Source organism: Drosophila gunungcola, unplaced genomic scaffold (assembly GCF_025200985.1).
Source record: "Drosophila gunungcola strain Sukarami unplaced genomic scaffold, Dgunungcola_SK_2 000215F, whole genome shotgun sequence".
NCBI classification, from domain to species: Eukaryota; Metazoa; Arthropoda; class Insecta; order Diptera; family Drosophilidae; genus Drosophila; species Drosophila gunungcola.
The window spans coordinates 1163-24465 of NW_026453376.1; the positions used below are offsets into that span (position 1 = coordinate 1163).

General features: G+C 38.1%; 1 long non-coding RNA gene across 2 annotated transcripts in view; it reads right to left on the reverse strand.

The window, feature by feature from the left end:
• Nucleotides 1-1320: 1320 nt before the first annotated feature.
• Nucleotides 1321-23303, reverse strand: part of LOC128265999 (uncharacterized) — a 70049-nt gene continuing 48066 nt past the window's right edge. For both annotated transcript variants that reach the window (XR_008268998.1, XR_008268997.1), the window contains exons 3-4: nucleotides 19721-19803; nucleotides 1321-1813 (exon numbers count right to left, since the gene is read on the reverse strand). This is a non-coding gene — a long non-coding RNA (uncharacterized LOC128265999). The remainder of the gene's footprint in view (nucleotides 1814-19720; nucleotides 19804-23303) is intronic.

Below are 23303 nucleotides of genomic sequence, written 5' to 3' on the forward strand. Positions count from 1 at the left end.
AATTTAATAACAACAAAAGATATTGGTATACATAGTACAGATTTCGGGAGAATTTCGGTTTAAATGGGAACAAAGAAATATTCAATGTGTTTATATTCTTCTATATAATTCAATGTTTCATAATGAATGATAGTATACTAGACAGAAGTAGCATAGATTGGTGACCCCAATCACATAATAGCAGGCTTCTTGCAAAAGCTGCATTTTAAGATATGTTTTCTTCAGAAATTTAAGTCCTAGGCCACGCCAATCTCGTTTATTTGCACTGAAATTTAGTAAAGTTGAAGCGTAACTCGGTTACTTGGGTTCAAATGGGGACCTACCAACAGTTCAACACCCGATAATCGCTTCGATATTTCTTCCACACACCCCCCACCCACCTGTAGTTGACCCACCTGTAACTCATACAACTCATCGAATATTTGATTTCCGGGCTCCTTCATCAAGTCGAGTCCCCAGTGCCCACTTGGCCCATGAACTCCGACCCACAACTCCACTTCCTGCCCGCTTTCACTTCACCAATCCGCCCGCCACCCACCATTTTCCCACCCATTTTCCACCCTCTCAGGCAAATCTAACCAAATGCCAACACAAATTTTGTTTACCTTTTGTATTAGGTTGACAAAAATCAACAGCCAAGCGGGAAAACAGGAGTCGAAAGATGAGCAGGAAAATGCTGGGGAAAATCAAGTAGGTGGGGGCGCTGTATGGCAGATTGTTGAAGAGATTTATGTTGGCACTACGCCCACAGCAGAGCGAGATATATATAATATAAAGCCAAGATATAGGGCGGAGAATTGGGAGCCAGCGAGCTGTTTGTCTCTCGCAAATGTTGGGCAATATTTTGCGGTAAAAGGTGAATTTATTAGCACTGTACAAGGGAGTGGGTTTATTTACAGTTTGCCTAGGAAAACCTCACCCTTTTTCCCTCTTCCCAGCAACACATTTTAGTCTTACCAGAACTATTAGTACAGGATAAATATAAATCAACTTCAAAAACTGGGACTGAAACTAGTGTCAGTTGTATAACAATTAATATGCTATCTTTGCCCCACTTTTTATACAAAGGGAGGAATTCAATTCAATTCCTTGCTATTCCCCACATTTTCCTGTGTAATAAAGTTGCTTCTTATCGACCAATGCTGTGGCAATATAAAACACATTTTTCCGGCCCTAAGATCTTGACAAATCATAAACAAAACGCTCAACGGACAACGGCCAGCTGCAGATACGTTTTGTATCTTTTCGGAAAAGCCATGGTACACAAAAAAGGGAAATAAGGAAAACCTCTTACCCCCAATCACAATAAAAAGCCACACACACACACACACACTGGCAGACGATGAGATGCATATCAGATATATTGAGCTGAAGATGCTGATGAAGAGACAGTTAAACACACGCACACACTGGACGAAATGGCGGGAAGGGGGGATTATTTGGGGGACCACAACAAGATACGCATCTTTCGGATTGTTGCTCTTCAAATTTCCCTCTCTGTTTAGTGCGTTAAGCCGATTTTTTTTTTTTTTGGGTTGACTTTTTTGTGTGTTTGTTGCGACATAAAACACAATAAAAGTAAAATAAAAATCTGGGTGATGACATGGGCGGGGGGAGACAAAGAAACTTTCATGCCAACGCTATCATTTTCGAAATTCCAATAAGTTTAGTATCAGTGAAGGTAAAGGTTCTGCTGGATAAAATATTTCACCCGAAATAAGACTTCTCTCGCCCTTTTCCTCGAAATGGTTTTCCACTTACCCAAATTTTTAAAGAAACTTTCCAGTTACGCTTTTCGCTCCACCTTTTGAACCTGAAAACACAAACGATACGAGAAAATATTAATACTGAGTAGAAATTTAATTTGAGAATTTATTTCATTTTCAAGCAGGAAAAATCTTGAAAATGTCCGAAATAAAACTACATCAATGATGAAAACGCTGAGAAATCAGTCGGACGAGCGACCAGCATTACTGTACATCAAATGTGACTTACAATGTCCGACCAAATGAAATTTTCCCCCTGCTTTTCCTATTCCTTTTAGCTTTAGCATTTTCATCATTTCAAAGTCAAATGTTGGATAAATAAAACAGTTTTCTGTAGTTCATCCTCTTCCTTTTTTCGATTTTCGTGTGTGTGTGTTGTTGTTTTTGTTTTTTTTTTTGTAGCTTTTCTCAGAATTCATAATTGAATGTTTCTCTCAACTTTGTGGGGATGATATGGGATTTGCAATTGAATTAAATTCTGATGCCGTTTGTCTATGGAACTTTGGATCTGCTTCTCTCGATTGGTCCCGGATTTCTGGGATTCTCGTTTTCTGATTGAGATTCTTGCAGTAAGCAAGGATAATTGCGGCCAGTTGGAGCCAAAATGAGTTTGCTACACTTGAGGATGCATTTCAACTGTTTTATTGAAGTTTGTTTTGGGAAAAGTTTGCTTTTTTGGTAGCGAAAAGTTTAGAACTACCTTCTATATTTGCTAAGCAAAAAAACATTTCACTGAAACCGAATTCGTTATTACCCATCTCGTGCTCTTATATGTACATTATCCACCTGGAAGCCCCGAAAAACTAGATCAACGAAATTGCTTCCACTGCAAAAAGCAAAATGCTCAGTAATAAAAAAATTTTCCTTAAGCCGCATTAACCGGAAAAAAAATGGTAAAATAGAAACCCAAATAGTGAGCTGTTGGTTATAAAAGTCCGGCCATTTCCAGTCCACCGCCGAGCCCAGTCAAGCCCCACAAATGTCATTGCAAAAATGTTTTAATTGAGCCAAGAATGAAACCCAAGAATGGAAAAAAGTGAAAGCATTTTACACAATACAAATAAAATAGAATTTCAAACCACAAGCAAACGTGCGTTATACATTTTGAATTTATAACACAATTGGGAGGAATGCGAATGAATGTCGCCGGGAAAATGGGATGAAGGAGTGAAAATGCGCAGCAAGAATAACTGCTTGCCTTTTGCCATTTTATTTTCCCTTTTTTTTTCGGTTTCAGTTGCTAGCGTTTCTGTTACTTTTCGTTTTTTTGAGGTACTTTTTATTCCTGCTATGCACATAAAAATAGAAATAAATAAGAATGTGTTGAGGTTAGGAGGAGGAATACGTGTGGGGGCAAATGTGACAGGCGGCTACCGTTGCCACTACGCCCCCACTTTTCCGACACTCAAGAATTTTCCACGCACACACCACACTGAGGCGGCTTGCAAATGACTCGAGTTCGCGGTAAATTGACAAAAATGTAAAAAGAAAGCAGGCAGAAGGAATAAGCTCCTAAGAAGTAAAATGTAAGCTGTGCAAATGACGATAATGATCATCGTGACGATGGCGCTGGTAAAGATGATGAGCGACGGAATGTCGCCAGTTGAAATTCCTAACTCTGACACCTTTAAATATTTTAAAGTCACCTTCAATTCAAAGGTTTTTCCGCATTCATTTTTCGCCCCCTATGAGTATAGTCGTCGGGCTATTGATTTTTTTGTGTGAATATTTTTGCAGAATTTATTGCAGGAAATTTTATAGAAAAGAAACGAAATAACAGAAAGATATATCCATCAATTCCAAAGCAGAAGACCTTCAAAATAATGAGCTAATTATTTGTAACCCTAATCAATAGTTATTGAACAAAAGTTGCCCTGATTTTCCCTTGTTTTCTTTTCGATTTTCTGCAACCCCCAATCAATGGCCAATTGTTAATCAATGATCTGTGTACCAAATTAATCGTCAAAAGAAACCGCCACCGAACTGAAGTCCTACATGCAAAGGTCTCATTCGTTTCTCCCTTTTCTGTACTTTTGGGTTCGGATGACGGAAGACCCGCAGCTGAGACTTAAGAGTAGTAACCCTTTCTTTGGGCTACTGTGTCATGAGTCATGTTCCTTCATTGGAAGGGGTGCTCTGTTTGCCCACCGATAAACGAATTTCGCAGCGGAGGAAAGGAATTCTGATACATTACAAGGCACAACAAAGGTTAAAATAATAGCATTACAATGCATTTGAATTGATTACAAAAATTAAAAAATTACTCCCTATCAAATAAAATTGATTTAGCTAAAGAGTTTAAACAGACAATTAACTCTATTATATTGCTCAAATAGTGAGTACAGGAAATGGCTGTCCTAATACTATTATTTTGAAAGCTACTGTACAGGGGAACTCCCCTACTGGATCTCCCCCACCCTCATTCTCGTTTCCACTACAATCAACCGACACGACCTTGTGTGTGAGGAAAAAAATTAAATGGAAAAAAAATAAATAAAAAGAGAAAAAAAATTATTGAACACACTCTCTCGGCCCCGTATGAGTGTGCAAATATGTGTGAAATTTATTTGCCACAGTCCGCCGTCCCAAAGGGGTTGAGGTTGAGGTTGAGGTTGGGCTTTGTGTTCCGCCCGTATCCGTGGCGTATATCACCGACACAACCCTTTCGACATGTCCTTTACCCAGTCCCAGGGGTTGAGCCGACCCCCCAAAACCCCTCTCCCCCTTTCGTTTGCTTGTTTAAAAATCACTTGATTGCACAAATGCTCATTGAGCTAATTTTATTTCGTGTACGGGGAGGCATAAAAAACCAGAAGGCGATGGCAATGGCGATGGCAACTTGAGCCACGCTTACATTTGATGGGATTCCGATTTCCATATGCCTGAGGGAGGAGAGGAAAGGTGCACAAAAAGTGGAAACAAAAAAACACGGGGAAGCCGTACCTGACTTAGTCCCTTAACTTAACTAAATTATTAGCTGGCCACCTTCGACCGCTCGACGAAGAGCTCAGCAATGTGGAAAAATGTGTTATGTCCTTAAAACAAAAAAGGCAAAAGGCAGGGGCAACATGGTAGGGCGGTCAGGGGTGTAGTGAGTTGATCAAATTACCAGACAGACCCGAATAGTCCTCCGACTTTGATGCACTTGAGCCGTGTCAGAAGTAGTCACAAAGTAAGCAGCAGTACGAGTATTGTCCCTTTTTGCCGGCTTTGTTGTTGACCTTTCCTGGGGTCACTTTAATTAATTACACGAAATGAGTTTTTTCTGTGGCCGGAGGAGGGGGATGGCCAAATTACACGGCCTGGTGGGGGTGGAATGTAATGGAAGCCTGCAGATGGGTTTCGAGGAGAATTGGTACATGTCTTCAAGTGAACTTCAGTCAGGAAACACATTTTAATTACGCAAATTTTGCCAAGAACAACTTTTCACTTAAGGTAAATTAAAATTTCGGGTTTAATTCGCTTTAAAAAACATTTTAAGTGGGCTTTATTCTTGATTAAAACCAACAAAATCAAATATTCAACAAAAATATATGGAAGCGTTTGAAATAGTTCAAGGTCTATTACTTCAAGTCTAATACTTTGAAACTTAATTTGATAAAACTCAAAACCCCAAAACCCTTGCCATCAACTGATGGTTCAACGAGACAGTTCGCACTTGAAATGAGTTTTTGAGTGCGTGACAAAGTTTTCCAGCCCAAGATCCATTTGTCGACACATCTCCCTTTGCAATTTCCTTATCCCGCTTTGAACTTCCATTACCAAACTGCAAAAGCCAAACAACAACTGTAAAAGAAAAGATACAAAAATTCCCTTTGCAGCTTCTTCGTCTTCACTTTTTTGGGCATGTTTGGCAATTAAATCATTTTGACCATAAATCGAATTTCGCAACACTGGGTGTGTGTCTGTGTGCTTGCGTGTATGTGCGTGTGTGTGTGTGTGCGTGTGTGTGTGTGTGTGTGTGTGTGTGTGTGTGCGAGCCTCAGTGTTAATCCAATTAACTTGGCTTGCATCAAACACATTCCTTTCCACCTATAGAACGAAGGCAGACGAAGGAGAGCGAAAATAAATAAAGAAATGAAAACAGTTTCAAAGAAACTCAAACTTCAAGTTTTATAGTTCCCCGCTTCTGGCTCCTCTTATTTTTCCCTCCGGTTCCAGTGGCTACAAATTTCATACGAAACTTGGCTCGGGAAAACTTTTCGCAGGCATTTCATTGGAACAACTTCTACCCCCGATCCCAGTAGCCCCATACCTCTGGCAGATTGGCAAGGTGGGCCATCAAGCCAGAAAAGCTTGTCCTGACAAATGTTTTCATTGATTTTTACGAGCAGTGAACGTATAAAATAAATTCACTTTTTTCCTCTGTTCTTTATTTATTTTTTTTTGATTTTTATGCTCTGCGACCAACGAAAAAAAAATACGAAGAAGAAAATCGGGACTTTGGTGAAAGATGAGCCGAAAAATGTGCGGGAAAAAAAACTTTGTACAAAAATCTCTTGTTGTGTTTACATTCGTTTGTTTTGCGTGTTTCGTGTTGCTGTTATTGTTCCACACCACTATCACACACCAGTGGCGGAGGGGGGGTTGGGTGGAGAAAAGGGGGTGCGCGTGTCTGTTTTACGATTACCATGCGAGCCCCACGTTGGGCGCCATTAACGATCTCGTCGTGCTTTCGCCCACCTTTCTCCATTACGTGTGCGTGTCCTGGTTGATGTGCCGTAAACGCATCATAAACAACTGAATGCTCGAGCCCCCTCCTTTATCTTGGACCCAACTGCATCACCATCAAAATTACACTTCATATTATATTTACCTTTTTTGAAATACTCATTTTTACGCCCAAGGGCCACCCAAAATAATGGTCACTGATCTTTATCAACAGGTGTAGGGACACACGATTGTCTGCTTTTGAAGAGCAACCCTTAAGAGTTCCCGCATATAGGGAGTTAACAACATGCATCTAAAGGTGGCATATAAAAATAAAAAACATTTCAAACTTACAATAGGCTGAAAGTATATTTCTTATCAGGTCGTAATCCTAAACATTACGTTTTTATTTTTAAGATACCATAAATTGTAATAATGAACAGCCTAATGGATATACTTAAAAATATATTTTTACAGTAAGGTTGTATCAAATTTAAACAGCCGCTTCACTTAAATTGCTTTGATTAAAATGACTTTGAGTAAACTAACTACAACTGCAATAATAACTATAAAAATTTATACAAATTTAGGGAAAATTAAGGAATTTATAGATAATTTTTAATATTTTAAGGGGCTCATTTCAAATTTTCCATTATAATTGCCATCGTAAAAATGGCCTTTTAAAGACCAGTGAATTTAAATTGTTTTGGTTGCTGCAACCTATTGGACGAAATGAGAAAGATAAGACCAGTGCAAGAAATATGAATTATCTGCAGCCAGTTTCCACTGTGCCTTCAGTTGCTTCAGGCAATGGAAACGCTTTCGAATGTTTATCTTGTCTGTGGCAAAGGTTTGATTAGCCATAAAAACTCACATTCGGTCTGGGTGTCGTTGTCGTACTTGTTCTATGATTGTATTTCCCACTCCTCCTGTTTTTACTCGACATTTTATGGTCTTTCCCCATTCCGGATTTCATTTTTTCGTTGTGTTTTACGAGCTTTCGAATTTGAAAGTCGTAAAATGCATTTCAACAGTAGACAGTGTGCGACGACAGCCATGGATTTTTGTTTGTTATTGTGGCTTTGCTCAAGGCATTAGCTTATTATTATTAATAACACTGGGGCAAGTGGGTGAACTTTAAACCCTTGCTTATTGTGCGGGGTCGCGGCAAATAAAGTTTGCCGCCCTGCTCGAGTTCATTCCCACTCGAGTAGAGCCCAATAAAATGTAATTAATTTGCAAAACTTTTCCCCCACACAAGCCAAAAGCCAATAAAGCAAGCCCAAGATGCTGGCGAGGATGGGTCGCAGGATTTGCATGCCAGAGATGAACCAAAAGCCAAAAAAAAAAAAAAAAAAAAAAAGTGGAGAAAAAGAGAAAGGGGGCAAAAACAAAAAGCAGAAGGGAACAGAAGCCCACAGCTGCTCGACATAAACTTATAAAAGCTGGCAAAACTCACTAACCAAAAAGGGGAGCCGGATCGGGGAAAGCTCTGGCATTGCTGCATTAAAAAGTTAATAAAAGTGGAGCATGCCACAAGTCGTGCCGCAATTTGCGGCAGCTGCAGCTGCGTTCCAGCAAAAGGATATGGATATGAATATAAGTAATCCTAGTGCCAAGTCCTGCCCAGAATGTGTGCAAGTGGAGTGGAGTGGAGTGGAGCAGGCGGAGGAGACCAAACCAGACCAGCAAGCGGAACTTGTTGCTCTTCAGGTGGCATAAGCTGCGACTTTTGCACTTCCACTTGCTGCAGCAGCACTGCCTCCACCAAAAGTGGCAAACAATTAAAATGCTCAACATCCTCCAGCATCAAAGGATTCATTGAGTTTCGCAACAAAATAGAATGAAAACAAATGGAATGAAATCAAATGACCCAAACGGAGGCTTGCAAAAATTACATCAAAGCAAGTAAAATATTCAAGCCAAAAAACTAGTGCAATTAAAGATAACTTACTGCGAAATATTTAAGAGTCCAACCGCTTGGTTGTTTTAAAGAAACTTATAATAAAGCCTCTCTTGAACTATAAATTTTTAAAATACTAAACAGAAGAGATATTAAAATTCTGAAACCAACACATACATTCTTGTGATTTCGTATAACATAATCTCTAAAGCTTTATCATTACTTAGACTAATCTGCTCTCATTTTAATTTCTACATAGAGCCCCCGTCATAACGATCATCACCATCAATAAGCGTTAGGAAAGATTTAGCCAAGATTTTGTTCATCAGTCGCTTTGCCAGAACACATTTCACTTCTGTCAAATATTACCCACATGGATTTATCCGTATCCTAGGAGCCATACATGCTATATATGTGTGTTTGCAGGGAGTGCACATTTATATACTTAAGCCCTCGCAGATGGCAACTAAATGCAACTCTGCTGCCAAGTGGCGAGAGCTCACTTCCACTTGCGGTTTCAAGGGTTACTCAGCGCCTGGAGAGCTAGGAGCCAAGAGCCGAGAGTCCGGGGAAAAGCCGGAAAGCGGGAAAAGCGGGTAACGTGGCTGCTGTGCACTTTAAGTAATGCGGCCAATTGAAAATGTCGAACAAGTGCCACCAAACGCCAACAGCGATGCAGCTGCCATCCAGCGACTGCAGCTAATTAAGAACGCATTAAAACGATTTGTGTGCCCTGGGCCAGGCGCCTGGGGAATGGGTGTATTATAGCTTTACAAGGGTCTCAATACTGTCAATCAGTAAATAGATTAAGCGATTATGCAACAGTGACTAAGCCGCAGTCAGACGACGAGTGTGTATTGCATAACTGAGGTAAACACTGTGAGAAGCGCATAGAAAGGCGCACGGGAAACGAGCTCATAATTCCGCTAAGCTGATTAACGCCGGGCCATCAAAATCTTTGCGATGGTTACACACAACTCATGCTCGACTCAAAGGAAAACTTGAGACCCGAGCCATGTATTAAGTTTCAAGAAAGCAAAATGAGTTTACAGCATAATGAAAATGTATAAATTACATTTCTGTTCAGCAAGTCTTTGTTTGAAAAGTCGGTGGAAATTTAGCAACATTTCGTTCAACGAAATATTTTGTCGTTTTAACAGGAAATCGCGAAATCTGTCTGAACATTGATTCAACTTTATGATCACAATGAAAAATTAACTGATATATATTGAATTTCAAATCATGTTTATATTAAACATGTTTTTTCTATTTATACGGATACAGTGTATATTAATTTCCTTCAATGAATGAAAAAGGCAGCCAAGTTGAAAACGTATATGGTGTCATATTTAAGCTGCCTTTTCAGCTTAGTCTTAGAAGGTATATATTGAATTTCTTCAATGAATGATTAAAGCAGTCAATGACTTTAGACTGCAGTTCCACAATTGAGAGGAAAGTGGCAAAGACAAGTCAGAAAAACAAGAGCAAACAAACCAATCAGAGAGATTGCCATACTTTGCCAACTAAGCTCAATGAGAAGCGCATAGAAAGGCTGCAAAGGCAAAAGGCAAGCAAACAATGAGAAAACTTTTCCCAGGCCATTAGAAATGTCCAACAACAAGTGGCCTAAAAAAAAAAACCACTCGAGGAGGAGCCAGAAATCTAAAGGCGGGTAAATGGGAAAAAAAAGCCAAAAACTACATTAAAGAAAAAAAGAAAAAACTTAAAAGCAACTTTCCAGCTCATGTAAGTGCAAAGTGCGAGTGTGCACGAAAATATTTTCAATTACAAATTGTATTTTTCCGTTTAGATAAGCAAAATTTATGGCAGGACTTGCGTCCTCGATCGCTATTCTGTCCCGTCTCGGGCTGAACTCAAAGTTTCAGTCGCAGTCCTGCGGCAACAAACACTTTTGCGCTTGGTCGGCGACGCAGTTGTAAACAAGGGGCAAATACAAGAAGGCGGCGGAACGGCACTGAAAAGGCCACCAGAAAAAGAAAAAAAGAAAAAAAACAAAAAAAAGCCAGCAGAACGGACTCAGACTCAAGTAAAAACCGTGAAGACGGCTGCCACTGCGACGACCAAAAGACGCCGAATTGAACGGAGGGAAAAAACTGCACCAGAACTTGCAAGGGGGCAAACGTAAAAAGCAAGAAGCGGTGCAAAAAAAATAGTATGAAAGGCTAAGAAGAGCCTTGCAGATAAAGGATACCCTGTTTTCGGAAATATTTTGTAATGCTAATGGAAAAAGATGTGTGTTATAGGTTTTTTTTTTTTTTTAATTATCTCTAATTTAAGGTATTCAATGAATGTATGATGGATAGGATCGACCATGGGATCTGCAACTGTCACCGAGTCAGCTAAATATCCGACATTCCCCAACTGACTACCAAGGAATGGGACCCATAGAAGTGAAGCGAAATAGCGTACAGATTTACAGAGTATTTTTCTTTTACGTGCTGCTCGGTGGCGCCGTCAAATGTCACGTACGCAGACAGTGGCAGCCAGGAAGGAAGTGGGCGGGGGATGGCAAAAAGGGGCGTGGCAGGTTTGCCCTGCTCATATGGCCTGTCACATGAATGGAATTGCCAACTTAATGCGAAGGCAAATGCAGCAAACTGGACAGAAGAGACACACACACTTACCAACATCCTCCCACAATCTAAAATACTCTGCTTTCTCCCCCGCCAGGGTTGTCATCTTTTCTTTTACAAAAAAAAAGGGGAGGGTAAAAAGAGTAAAAGAAAAATGCAGAGCCAGCCGTTGCAGACTCCAATTTCAATTGAATTTGATTGAAATTCTACTGTAAGACGCACAACTTTTTGTGCCACTAAATGCGGCCAAAAGGTGTCGGTGGGCGTGTTTTGGGAGCGATGGGCGTGGCACGTGAGCCTAAGCCCTCTTTTTCCTTCTGACATTATCGGTATTTAAGCTATTTTCACATTTACATTTCTCATGCCCCTTCTCAGCGAGCAGACGGAAATAAATAAATAATACTTTTCATCTGGCTGGTTAACCGTTTTATGTGTTTACCATGAATGACGTTCGGATTGTAAAAATGTTAAGGAAATTATTTGTATAATAAAGAGTTTTCTTCGATATGTTGCGATTCTTAACTACCATGCTGACAACACTGGTCTTTAATTTGTGTGCCATTTTCTAGCATCAGCAGTCCGAGCAACTATAATGAGCGAAACGTTGAGACTGAGAAACACCCCCAGTCGTGACTTCTGCTCCATTTGATCCTTAAATAGTGACTTAAGGAATCAGTCGCTAATAGTCTGGGTGACTTACACCTTCACCGGTTCGCCGGCGAGCGTTTGAAGCGTGTGAAGCCATCAAAAATGGAATTGACACGTTCGCTGCCAGATGCACGCAAGCAAAGGGGTTCCCCCTTCTCGTTTTTCACCATCTCGCGTCACTTCTTCGTTCTCTTCTTCTTCATCTTTGGCAGCCATGTGGCAGAGTGGTGACCCCGACGTCGTCTTATCATAATGATGACGTTTACATTTCAATTAACGGCGAACAACATAATTGCTGCAGTCAAATTATATAATTACACACACACATACGGCAGGCGCACGCAAAAGAAGAAGGAAAGAGATGGAAAAAGTATGGAAGCGATATGGATATATAGATGGAGATAGAGAGAAGGCACACTCATTTGCCTATATGAGTGTATGCCTACTATATTATGCCATTGAGGCAGCTGCAAATGCATCGCAGGTGTTGCCCCATGTGTCAAAAAATAATCATTTTGAAATCACTTCAAAAATTCAGACAGCTAAGATGAAATATGCGTGTGAGAGAGAAATGGAGTGTGGGGAGGGGGGGTGAAGTCCCAGGGCTCTGTCAAGTGTTCCGGGCTTTATATATTCGAGTCCCAAGTATAGCCCCCTCCAGCCATCTCTCTCTCTCTCTCTCTATTCGCCTGTCTTATAATTTCATCTGAACATTCAATTCAATGGTCGACTTTAAGACAGTCGTTTCAAATGGAACACAGCTGCACTTCGAAAAGATACTGAAACAAAATGCTTAACTTAATATATTTGGAAAAAAAAGGATTCAAAAAATACGATCCTTTTATATCTGGTTTTAATATTTCAAAGTTAAATGAAAAACTACAGTTCGGACAAAACCTATGTACCTGCAAAAAAGAAGAACATTTTTATGTCACCTATGTATGTACGCACTTCGAATATTTCATTTAAGGCCATATTTTCCTGCATTTTTCAAAACGTGCAAAAATGTACTAAGTATAAAATGTCAACAATTTTAAGTTTAGCCGAACAAACTCTTTTTAATTTTTATTTTCCATAATTTTTTTTTCACTACCAAATTTGATCTATAACTGCTTAAAATATTTTAAGTTGAGACGGGGAAACCCTTTTTAATTTGTATTTCCCATAACTTTTCTCTCAGTGCCATATTTGATCGTTAAGTGGCAAAAAAAAAAATCAAACTGACAACTTGCCGGTTATGAAAAGTGAGATTTTTAATTATTGCTTTCGTGTCAGAGTCGAAGTCCAAATTTTTTCACATTTTTTTTGTTTGGTTTGAAGGAGCGGTACGCAATCCAAACCGAATTCCCACATCGAATAACCTGAGAACTTAACACCGCGGCGGCAGGGAATAAATAAACGGGAAATTAAAGGCGGAAAAAAAGGAAACACATTGAATTGTTTTCTATCGTGACACATGAGAGGCCTTCATAGACTCGGGCGCGCTTGTGGTGCATAATTTTTCATTCCGCATACAATAATCTCTGCTGGCCGTAATTTATTAACGTTTCCAGCCCCCGCCACGCCCATCGTCTCTCTCTGTCGCTCTTGCGTGTCTCTTGCGGGTTTGGCCGTTGGCGGTTTCGCTTTCAGCTTTTTATTTCAATGCGATTGAAAGCAAATTGAAAGCCGGCACCTGACAGAGCACACGCGGCCAAAGAAAAGAGGAGAGCCATTTGCGGGCTAAAATGGCCAACAACGAACGGACTCGCCGCTCTACACTGCGCGAAATGTCAACTGAGTTGCAGAAATAGTTGTCATGTTTTCTTCCAACAAATTCTGGCAAATGAGTGAAGAAATACATTATTTGTTTTATATGTGTTTTAAATTACTGTGACATTCATTTCACATGATAAAACTCCTTTTACTTTCTTTTAAAAAGTGTATAAAAGCCAGCCAAATGGAAAACAAAATAGAGTTCAATTCTCAGTAGTCTTCCCAAAACAAAAGTAACGATAAGTTTTGGACCCTGGTTTATTTTAAAAAGCTCAAATGTATATTACTCTGAAGCCTGGTTTCACTAAAATGGCTGGTCATTCTAATTTAACATTAGGCATGTAATGGCTGTTATAAAAATTTATTCAAATGTTTGAAAGACAATTTAACAATTTAATTGTTATTATCAAATAAATGGCTTATAACAAGATTGGTCATTCTAAATTAACATTATACATGTAATGGCTGTAATAAAAATGTATTCGAATGTTTGAAAGACAATTTAACAATTCAATTATTTTTATCAGAAAACCTTGCTGTTAGTTTTATTAATATATTTTTTCTACGTGCACCTTTTCATCAAACTCCTTGGTTGTGTTTGATGGGGCGCATTAAACAAATAACGCCCTGGCAATATTTCATTAAAAACTTAACGGTCTGACAGTATAGAGTGCTTCGGGGTGTAGGTGAGGGGTTTGAAAGGGGGTCATACTGGGATAGGGACGGCGAAAAGGGCGGCGGGAAGGGGGTGCTGCTAAAAGGTAGATAAAGAGCCATTGGCTAATGCCCCATTGGCGTGTGGGTTGTGCATTGCCAACGGCTGGCATTTGATGGAAACAACACAAGATGCATTTTAGCAGAGCCAAAGGACTCACGGAGAATGGGGGCACCGAACAAGTGGGCTAAAGTGGCCAACTAATGTGATCCTAAATAACCTTTAAATTGATTTCAATTACCATCACATCAGAAATAAAGCAGGGAAAAACACTAAGGCCAATGAATCTGTAACCTATTTGGTTTTATATGTATACATAACACTTGTTTCTTAGTTTATTTGCCTAGCTACAATAAATAAACTACGATTCAGACTAATTAAATCAAATCGTATTCTTAAATTTAACCACACGCCTCAAATGTTTTTGTTTTTCTTTTTCAATATTTTCGCCTATGAAAACTCTGGAAATGTTTGCATTACGTAATTTCCCTGCCTTTGTTTCAATCCTTTGTGTTATTCTCAATATTTTCCCGTTTAATTAGTTTGAAATTACACAAACAGCAAATGAGTGAAATGAAAAATGCATGAAAATATTTTTTCGTTGCTCATTCCCATTTGGATTTTCAATTTGCCGTTTGCTGAAATTGACAGTTAAATTATTTTTATTATACTTGTTAGTTGACTTTAACCGCTGTTGGTTGGCCAGGCTTTGTGCTGATATTATTATTATTATTATTATTATTGTTAGAGTCGGGACATTTTTGGTGTCAATTTGAACTTTTTTGCGGTTGTAGAATTTATGGTAAATTAAATTAGCCTGATTGGTATATGCATTTATAATGACATCACTTCAATCCGATCCCCTGTCAAGCGCAAACCAGCCTGTGCGCAATGATAAATTAATGAAATAAATGTTTATTACTTTTATTCCATTTGTGCGGTTCCTTTTTCATCGCCACTTGACCCCTACCAAAAGAACCAAATGAAAATGCCTCAGAAATTTCAATAAAAATTTTATGTTTTAATTATGGGCCGAAAGGCAGACGAAGTCGGGGATGCATAATAAAAATTAACGCCCTCCTCCTTCTCCTCGGAAAAAATTCCCGTGTTTGTGTTTGTGTTTGGGTCATAATTTTTCTATTAGACAAATATGTAAGAGCAAGGGAGAGGGGCCTCGATGTTCGTCATGTGAGAGTGTAATAAATTTTATTAAAAGCATATACAAACAAATGAGATCCAAGACCAAGTCAAGGTGGAAGCCCAAAAGCTGGAGGGGAGTATTGGAGAGTTGGCCACACATTTTGGGCCATCATACGTGACCGGCGATGGAATTTCGGGGCGCGCCCTTTCTATCTCGCTCTCACTCTCGCCCCGTCTCTTTCGGTGTCCAGCTGAGACAACAGATAAAAACGAAAATCAACAAAGACGATGAAGGTAAAACGTCGTTTAAGGAGTTGGCATGCAATCAAAGCTCACGATCTGAGGTCTCTGAAAATTTTCCAACAACATGTTGGCACTATGCCATTTCAATGAAACTTCAAGTTCAAAATTATTCATGTAATTATCGGGAACCAACAGACAATTTGCATGACAGCATAAAGCATATACCAAAGAAAAACATTTAATTAAGACTAACATATGAATCTCTTTCACTAAATTTTTCATTTAATGTAAGTGTCATCACCTTAAGTTTGCTCATATATGAGACTGGTCACCCTAAGTTTCCTCACATATAAGACTTTATAAAAAGTAACTTAGATTGAATTTCTGTAAAGGGAAACAATTAAATAAAAATTCTGAAAACTTGAAAAAAAATTTCAACGATACATAAAATATAAACCAACTACCTTCTTCGGGTGCTTTGTCCAATTCCCCAAAAGAGTTTCCGCTCCCCGAGCGGCAAGCAAAAAAGAAAATCCAAACCGGGGAAAAAAAAACAACGAACACAGTTAAGTGTGGCCAAATTAATGGACATCGAATGAAGTTGACCGGCTGTCATAAAGCGCTCATAATTACTTTTCACACCAGGCGGTGGCGAACCGAACGCGTGACTAACGAGCTTCGAGGAGGACGGAATCGGGGGGCAGGCAGTGAAAGGGGGGCATAGGCGACCAAACAAGCCCACAAACAGTCGGCAAAGAACAGAAAAAAACACAAAATAAAAAAAAACAGAAAATATTACAAATAAACAATCATAAATTTCTATAAATTCTAATTGAAAGAGTTGCGGGAGCGGCGGGGCGGGGCGTCTGCTTATAGGCTTAGAGCGTATTGCGCACGACATTTGTTTATTTATGGCGAATGACAATAAAATTTAATAACTTTGACACAATTTAATTAATTTCGATTTTTCAATATGACAAAATAAAAAGGAAACGGCATAAAAAAGCACCAAGTGAGCGGGCGCGGGCAAACAAACAAAATGTGGAAAGCCAAACAAAACTCAACACAACATTAAATTTTTATATACGTCTGTGCAAACATATTTATGGAACATGTATTTTTTTCCCCGTCGGTTTTTTGTTTTGTTGATACCCCTCTGCCATATGCAAAGGAAAATTGAATTAAAATTCAACGAGGGCAATTTACAAAATTAGTTTTGGTACAAAAAAAAATAACGTAACTAAAAAAAAAACACTGGCAGTTTTTATTAACCAATACTATGTACATCGAATAAAAATTCCATCGGAATGCAAATCAAATCGACTAAATTAAGAGCTTTGAGAAATCGAAATCAAAACCTAAATTGATTTGTCGTGTTCAAGTTGCAAGTCAATTGCATTTTAAGCTGAGTGCTGTGTTTAAAAGTGAACAAATAGAAGATATTTTGGCTTAACTAACTTTAATGATAGATATTGTAGCTAGCGGCAAGAGTGTTATTCCTCACTCAATGCAGGGTTTAAAATTGTTATTTATTGTATTTATTTGAGTCTGGTTACATTAAAAAGGTGCATTTAGCAGGGTCTGACTTTAAATCATTAATCAAAATTGACCACCTTTCCTGAGCTCCCGCATGTTGTTGTTTAAATATTATTAATCTTGTGTTAATTATCGCTTTAAATTGGTCTTGATTAATTATATTTTTATGAGCACAATTACACATTTGTATTATTTATTCATTACAACCGGCGGGTCACTCTAAGTAAACACAGAACCCAAGCAAATGTGCTGGAATTTATGCCATAAAAGTAAAAAATCTCAGAAACCCAACCAAAGGCCCATGTAAAGTTAACACAATGTGAAACGTTTCACCTGAACCACTCAAATTGACAGAGTTATTATAGTGTTCATGTGTATACATATAGACGGACGTGTGCGTACCCTGGCCACCAAAAAACCGCAATTGAAATTCAAAATACTGTCCACATATAAATATTTAAAGCAAAAAAATTTATATATATCAAAATGCTATGATTGAAAATTGAAAAAACATAAGGAATAAAAATTAATTTTGAATGCCCGCCTGTATTCCGCCCATTTCTCACTTTTTCTCCATAGCTTTTTAAATTGTGACAACATAAAATAATTGTTAAAGTCCACAAATACCAAAAAACAAGCGGACAGAGAGCAAAAAGCAATTTGCAATGCACCAAAAACCAAAGGCCGAGGCCCAACTCCATGGGGAAAGTCTCTCTCAGTGTGTGTGTGGGGTAAATTTATTGATTTCCATATATTTATTTGTGTAAAGTGCCATAAATTACAATTATTTAACAGGGCCGGACGGATGGGACCGGCGGACGGGCCGTAAAGTCAACGCGCCGGCAACGGACACTCCGCCCCTGCCCCTATAATGCCACGCCCCCTTTCCCTTTGGGTCAGTAGTGCCGCTTTGTTATTGTTGTTGTTGTTGTTGTTGCTGCTGCTGCTGCTGCATAATTTGTTAGCCAAATTGCAACTCAACAGGCCAGGTACGTAGCACTGTCGACTCTCTGATATCGAAAGACCCCGAGACCCGGACAAACAAACCGACACACACACATGGCCCGGTCGGCTGGCTGGCTCATCAAATATGCAAAATTGTGCAAGTCCTTGCAACAATCGCAATTAAGGATGAGCTGCCGAAGGGACGGCTACAAGGCAGCAAAGTCACAGATAATGAAAACGGTGACTCTCAGTGAGTGTTAACCATTGCCTATTGTATCTTAAGAAATGGAACAGCGAATCGTCATCCAAAATGATTATTTTTTAATCAGATATATTTTATTAAGGAAGTGGTGGGAAAGTCATTGATATTTCCTAATAATATTCATTAGATTTAAGATGAATATTTGAGATTATTATACTGTGATTAACATAAATTATCCACAATGTAGAACAATCCTAATTTAATTTTGGTAAAACTAAAAAGTGTATGTATTTTTCTTAAAATATACATATAGAGGAAGGTGACTCTTTGCTAACCTATGTTTTATTGAGCGCGAAATTATATTTTCATTTGTTATACAGATTAAGACATTTTATGATTATTTTTGATCAAAACTTTATAAGCTTAAAATGTTATGTTTTTAGGAGACTTGCCACAAATCACGACTTTTCATTTATCTTCTCTTTGTCTGGCTGGGATGTTAAGCGATTCGGATTCACTGAATTAACACGGAATTCACTTGGACATCTCCAATCGGCTGAGGAGCCATAAAGAGTCCTTTTCCTGCGGCTGCATATCAAATTCCTCTGAGAATCCTCCTACTCCTCGTCCCCCTCCATTTGGTCCTCATTCAGTTAGGTTGTCCTGATCAATCGCTTGGTCATTTGTTGGATTTCACTGTTCGTATATCTTTACCACTGTATGTGTGTGTATCCGTGTTTGGACTATTATGTCCGAAACTTATTAACTGCGGGCTTGCAAATGCAATGCAAATAGGCAAATTTGCAATCAAATGAACGATTTTCATATTTAAGATGGCACAAGTAGGGTCAAAGAGGGGAAAATTCCAGACATAATTCAGAGGGGAGGAGGATTCGGGGCCAGTTATGAATTGGGCGTGGCTGGAACAGAGGCATGCACTTAATTTGGCAATTGTCTCTGCACAAACATACAAGATACGAGTGTATTGCCTGCATGTATTTATGTTGTTTGTCTGTCTCCGTTTATCTACTGTTCCACCCACCACCAGCACCACTCAACCAACACCCTCTTTTCCACCCACATACAACCACTGTGTGTGTGTGTGTGTGTGTGTGTGTGTGCGACTGCCTTTGTCATTAATATTAATTTCGTGTTTAATTTATTGTAATTTACGTGCATTTGATAAATCGTGTTATTATAATCAGTTGGCTCGAAACGTGAAGAGAGGACAGGAGGCTTTGGGAGTTACACTGCATATCAATTAAATCGTAACAACTCTGTATTTTTTATTTAAGATGTTCCATTAAAACTTGAGTGCAAGTATACTTAAACTAAATGTTTTCTTTTGCATTTTCTATAATTTGTACATATACTTTTAGTAGAATTATTATTAGGTATAGATTTCTTTAAAAAAACAAATAATTCAAAATGTTATTATTAAGTGATTGTATTGCATAATTTAATTTTTGTTTCATAAGATCATGTTTAGTAACAAAACAATTTCGGTAGCATTTTTATCAGTGTAGGAAAATCGTTGAATGGGGCAGGGGTCTTACAAGAACATAGGTGTTCCACCTAAACGCCTATGTCAGCTGTCTGGGCAGTAATCTTAGGCGGACTTACCTTTATTCCAAGTCCACTTGTAGCAATAATTGCGCGGGTTTCTTTAACAAGTCAAACTCCTTGAAACGTGGGAGCTTTATAAACTGCAATGAGAACGAAGAAGAAATATTGGGTTAATTTCAGTAATTATGCATAGCAATCGATACGGGGACGATTTGGGTAGGTACTAGAACTGAAACCTATTTAAAATCGATTATAAAGTTCTTATTGATTTTTAATAAGTTATAAATAAGCCAAAATAAATTATTTGACAATCATCTGTTGAAAAATTATAAAAATATATTTTATAAACTACACACAAAAAAATTGTCATAGAAACTACATAAAATTTAAACTATGAGAGATGACTTAATAAGATGAGTTTTAAATTTATACCAAGAATGTATAAAAAAAAACAACTTATATGGTTTAAAAATTGCGCCTTAGACTACAGTTTTTATGCGATATAGAAATGAAACCAAAAAGTATAGCGGTTATATTATTAAGTATTGACTTTTGACTTTTATTTGAATACTGTTGGAAATTTTATTTTCAAGACACACTTTATTAGAACTAAACTTTCAGTGTTTTTTTTTTTTGTTTTTGGGTGTACAAAAAGTAATAATTGGCTTACTAAAGTTTTTAATATTGAGAGTAAATTTTGAATTTTTCTTAAGAAAATCAAAAGATAATTTTAAAATTTGTTAGAATTGACAAATTTGCAAGTATATTTTATTTTGAAACCCTTTTTTAAGTCCCAAACCAAATCCAAGCTTCCAAGGAATCAGCAATTCAACCAAAATTCGATAGCAGCCAGCTAATATTTATGAGAATCGCATAGAAAGGACCAAAAAGCACTTGAATGGTATGTGGATTTGGAGGTGTGGAAATAGGTTGCCGAGGGTAATGTCTCGGGGTAATAAACATTTTCCCTCTCGTATTCGAGGAATGCTTGAGGACAAGTGTCGCATAAAGGAATTCCCCACATTTTTTCCTCTTCTGTGGAAGCCATTTTTATAACAAAATAATTATATTTATGCCACGGGATGCGGAGCGAGGAGCGAATGTGCATTGGCCATTGCACAGAACGCATTCAAGTCGAAGTAATGCAAAAAGGCGAATCGCAAACCCGATTCCGATCCCCAAAAGCCACACCCCCGCTGGAAAATCCGCCCCCAATCCCGTTTCTTCCATTTCTGCACATAACGGCATCCATTACACGCAACAACAAAGCTAAAATGGCGTCTGGGGCGACAATGTGTTGCATGCGTGTGTTTGTGTGTGTGTGCGTCGCTTTGTGTCTGTATTGTCGTTGAAATTATTTTTATTATTTTACACAATTTTTATATGGAAAGCCAAATGCGATACACACATAGAGAAAGAAAGAGAGGGAGAAAAACAGAGCAAAGCGAAAAAAATGAACTTTTACAGCCGGGCATAAATATTTAGTATATTGTTCTTGTTGCTGCATGTTTATATTGTTGTATTTAATGAGATTTTTGAACTTTTCCTTCCCATAAGCGCCTTAAGCGTTTACTCTCGCTCTGTGAAAACACTTTACAGAAGCCACAAAATGGAAAGCAAAACAAGAAGCATTCAAGAAGTTTTTCTTTTTGATGTCCTCAACTCGGGGGGGAGTGTGAAAATGAGGCTGGGGTTGGAAAATATCCCATAAGTGTAGGATATTAAAATGCTTATTTGAAAAGCAATAAATATTTGTACTTGAGATGTGACTTCACGGTGTGACGCGATGTTTTTGTTAAGTTTTAAAGTTGATATCACGATCTCTCCGCTACTAATTTCAATACCATAAACCAAAAGACCTTTTTTATATTCCACTCCAAATATCTTTATCTTTAGCGTTTCACCTTTAAATATCTTAATTCAAAACGAGATATGCCACTATCTTCACATCTAAATGACTTCAAATTGCATTATTACCATCCATAAATTTCAAATCGAATTCCCATAATCATGAAATCAATTTATTGTCATCACATTTAAGCCCATTAGTTGAAAGCCCGATAAGATCTCCGATCCTAATCTCAAATGCATTTGTCATTCCCAAAAATCGAATCAGAGCAGATCGAAGACCAGTTTTCGATCGGGTCGATCGGTTCGGTCTTCGGTTTTCTCATCTTGTGTGGGTTGTGCAACCCACAAGCCCGACCGATCGCATAAAATAATATTAATAAAGGAAAACCGGTGGCAGAGCATCCCAACTCCAACGCATTCATTAGTTCTCATTAGGGGACAAAATGTTTCGAATCCAAACTCGCATCTGAACGATAAACAAAACATTTTCAAATAGGGCGGGGGATGGACTGAGGTTTTACCGGTTTATTGGCGTCTCTAATGAACCTCTATTAATAAATATAAAAGAAAAAGTTTACATTTAACAAAACAAAAAAAAAAGTTACCAAAGATATGCCCATCACATTGTTAAACCAAATATTGAAGTTGGGTGGTCGTAGAATTGGAGTGGTAAATATAAAACGAGTGGGGGTTTGTTGTATAAAAGGGTTAAGCTTCAGAAATATAAATAAATATATTTTGATTTTATGAGTCTAAAGTCGAAAACTTATTTCGATGTTTTGACAACTATGAAAACGAACAGCAGCAAATTTTCAATTCCATATCATTTACTTAAAAGTAATTTTTACCAGGTATTATATCGATTTGCTTTACCCAGTATGAGCTTAAAACACTGTACAAATGCACCCCCCAAATTAGATACAAAGTCAACCTAGTCAATTAAAGACCTAGAAACGCATAATTTCCCATTTAGCCCATTTATGAATTATGCAGTCGAGGCGCAGAAAACTGGGTAATAGAAAATACACCGAGAAATGGTGAGGGATGTTGAAATGACATAAGCGTTTAAATATTTGAAAGGAGCGACTCGGTGGGGAAAAGCTCTATAAAAACAAAATGAAGCCAAATATAAGACAAATGCAGGCCCGCGGCGATGTTCAAACATGTGACATATGCGGCAATTAATGCCGTTAATTATTAAAGTTAACACCCAAAAGCGACATGCACAAGTCAAATAAATAAACACGCAGCAGGGAACGAAGTCAATGGCTTTTGGTCAAAGCAGAAATCCTCGTCTATATACCACGTATATATATGTATAATACGACCGAGCCCCCTCAAAAACCCATAAAATGTCAGCCCCTGCTCAAACGCCCCAACAATTAAGGACAATGCGTACTAATTTCAAACGAAAACTTCAACGTGGCCAACTGAAAGCGAATCGAAAAAGGAAACACAAAATAAAAGCATCAAGAAATTTCGTCAAGAACTCTGAATTAAACACCGCATTTTTTTTAGAACCTGTCATTGAGTTCGGTTTATAAGTTGGAAAATAATATCAAAAATATTCGAAGTCACAAGGAGACATTTTTGTAGTTCTTATCAATATAGTCTTAGTGTATTTTACTTTATGAGAAATTCTAAAATAAAGAACGAATTATGTCAACCTGGAAAGTTTTGTAATTTTCATCCTACAGTCTCAATGTGTTTAAATTTATATTGTTTTGGTATATCAATTAAATGGATTATAAAAACTGGCATACTTTTAAAAACTTACCCAAATTGTCTG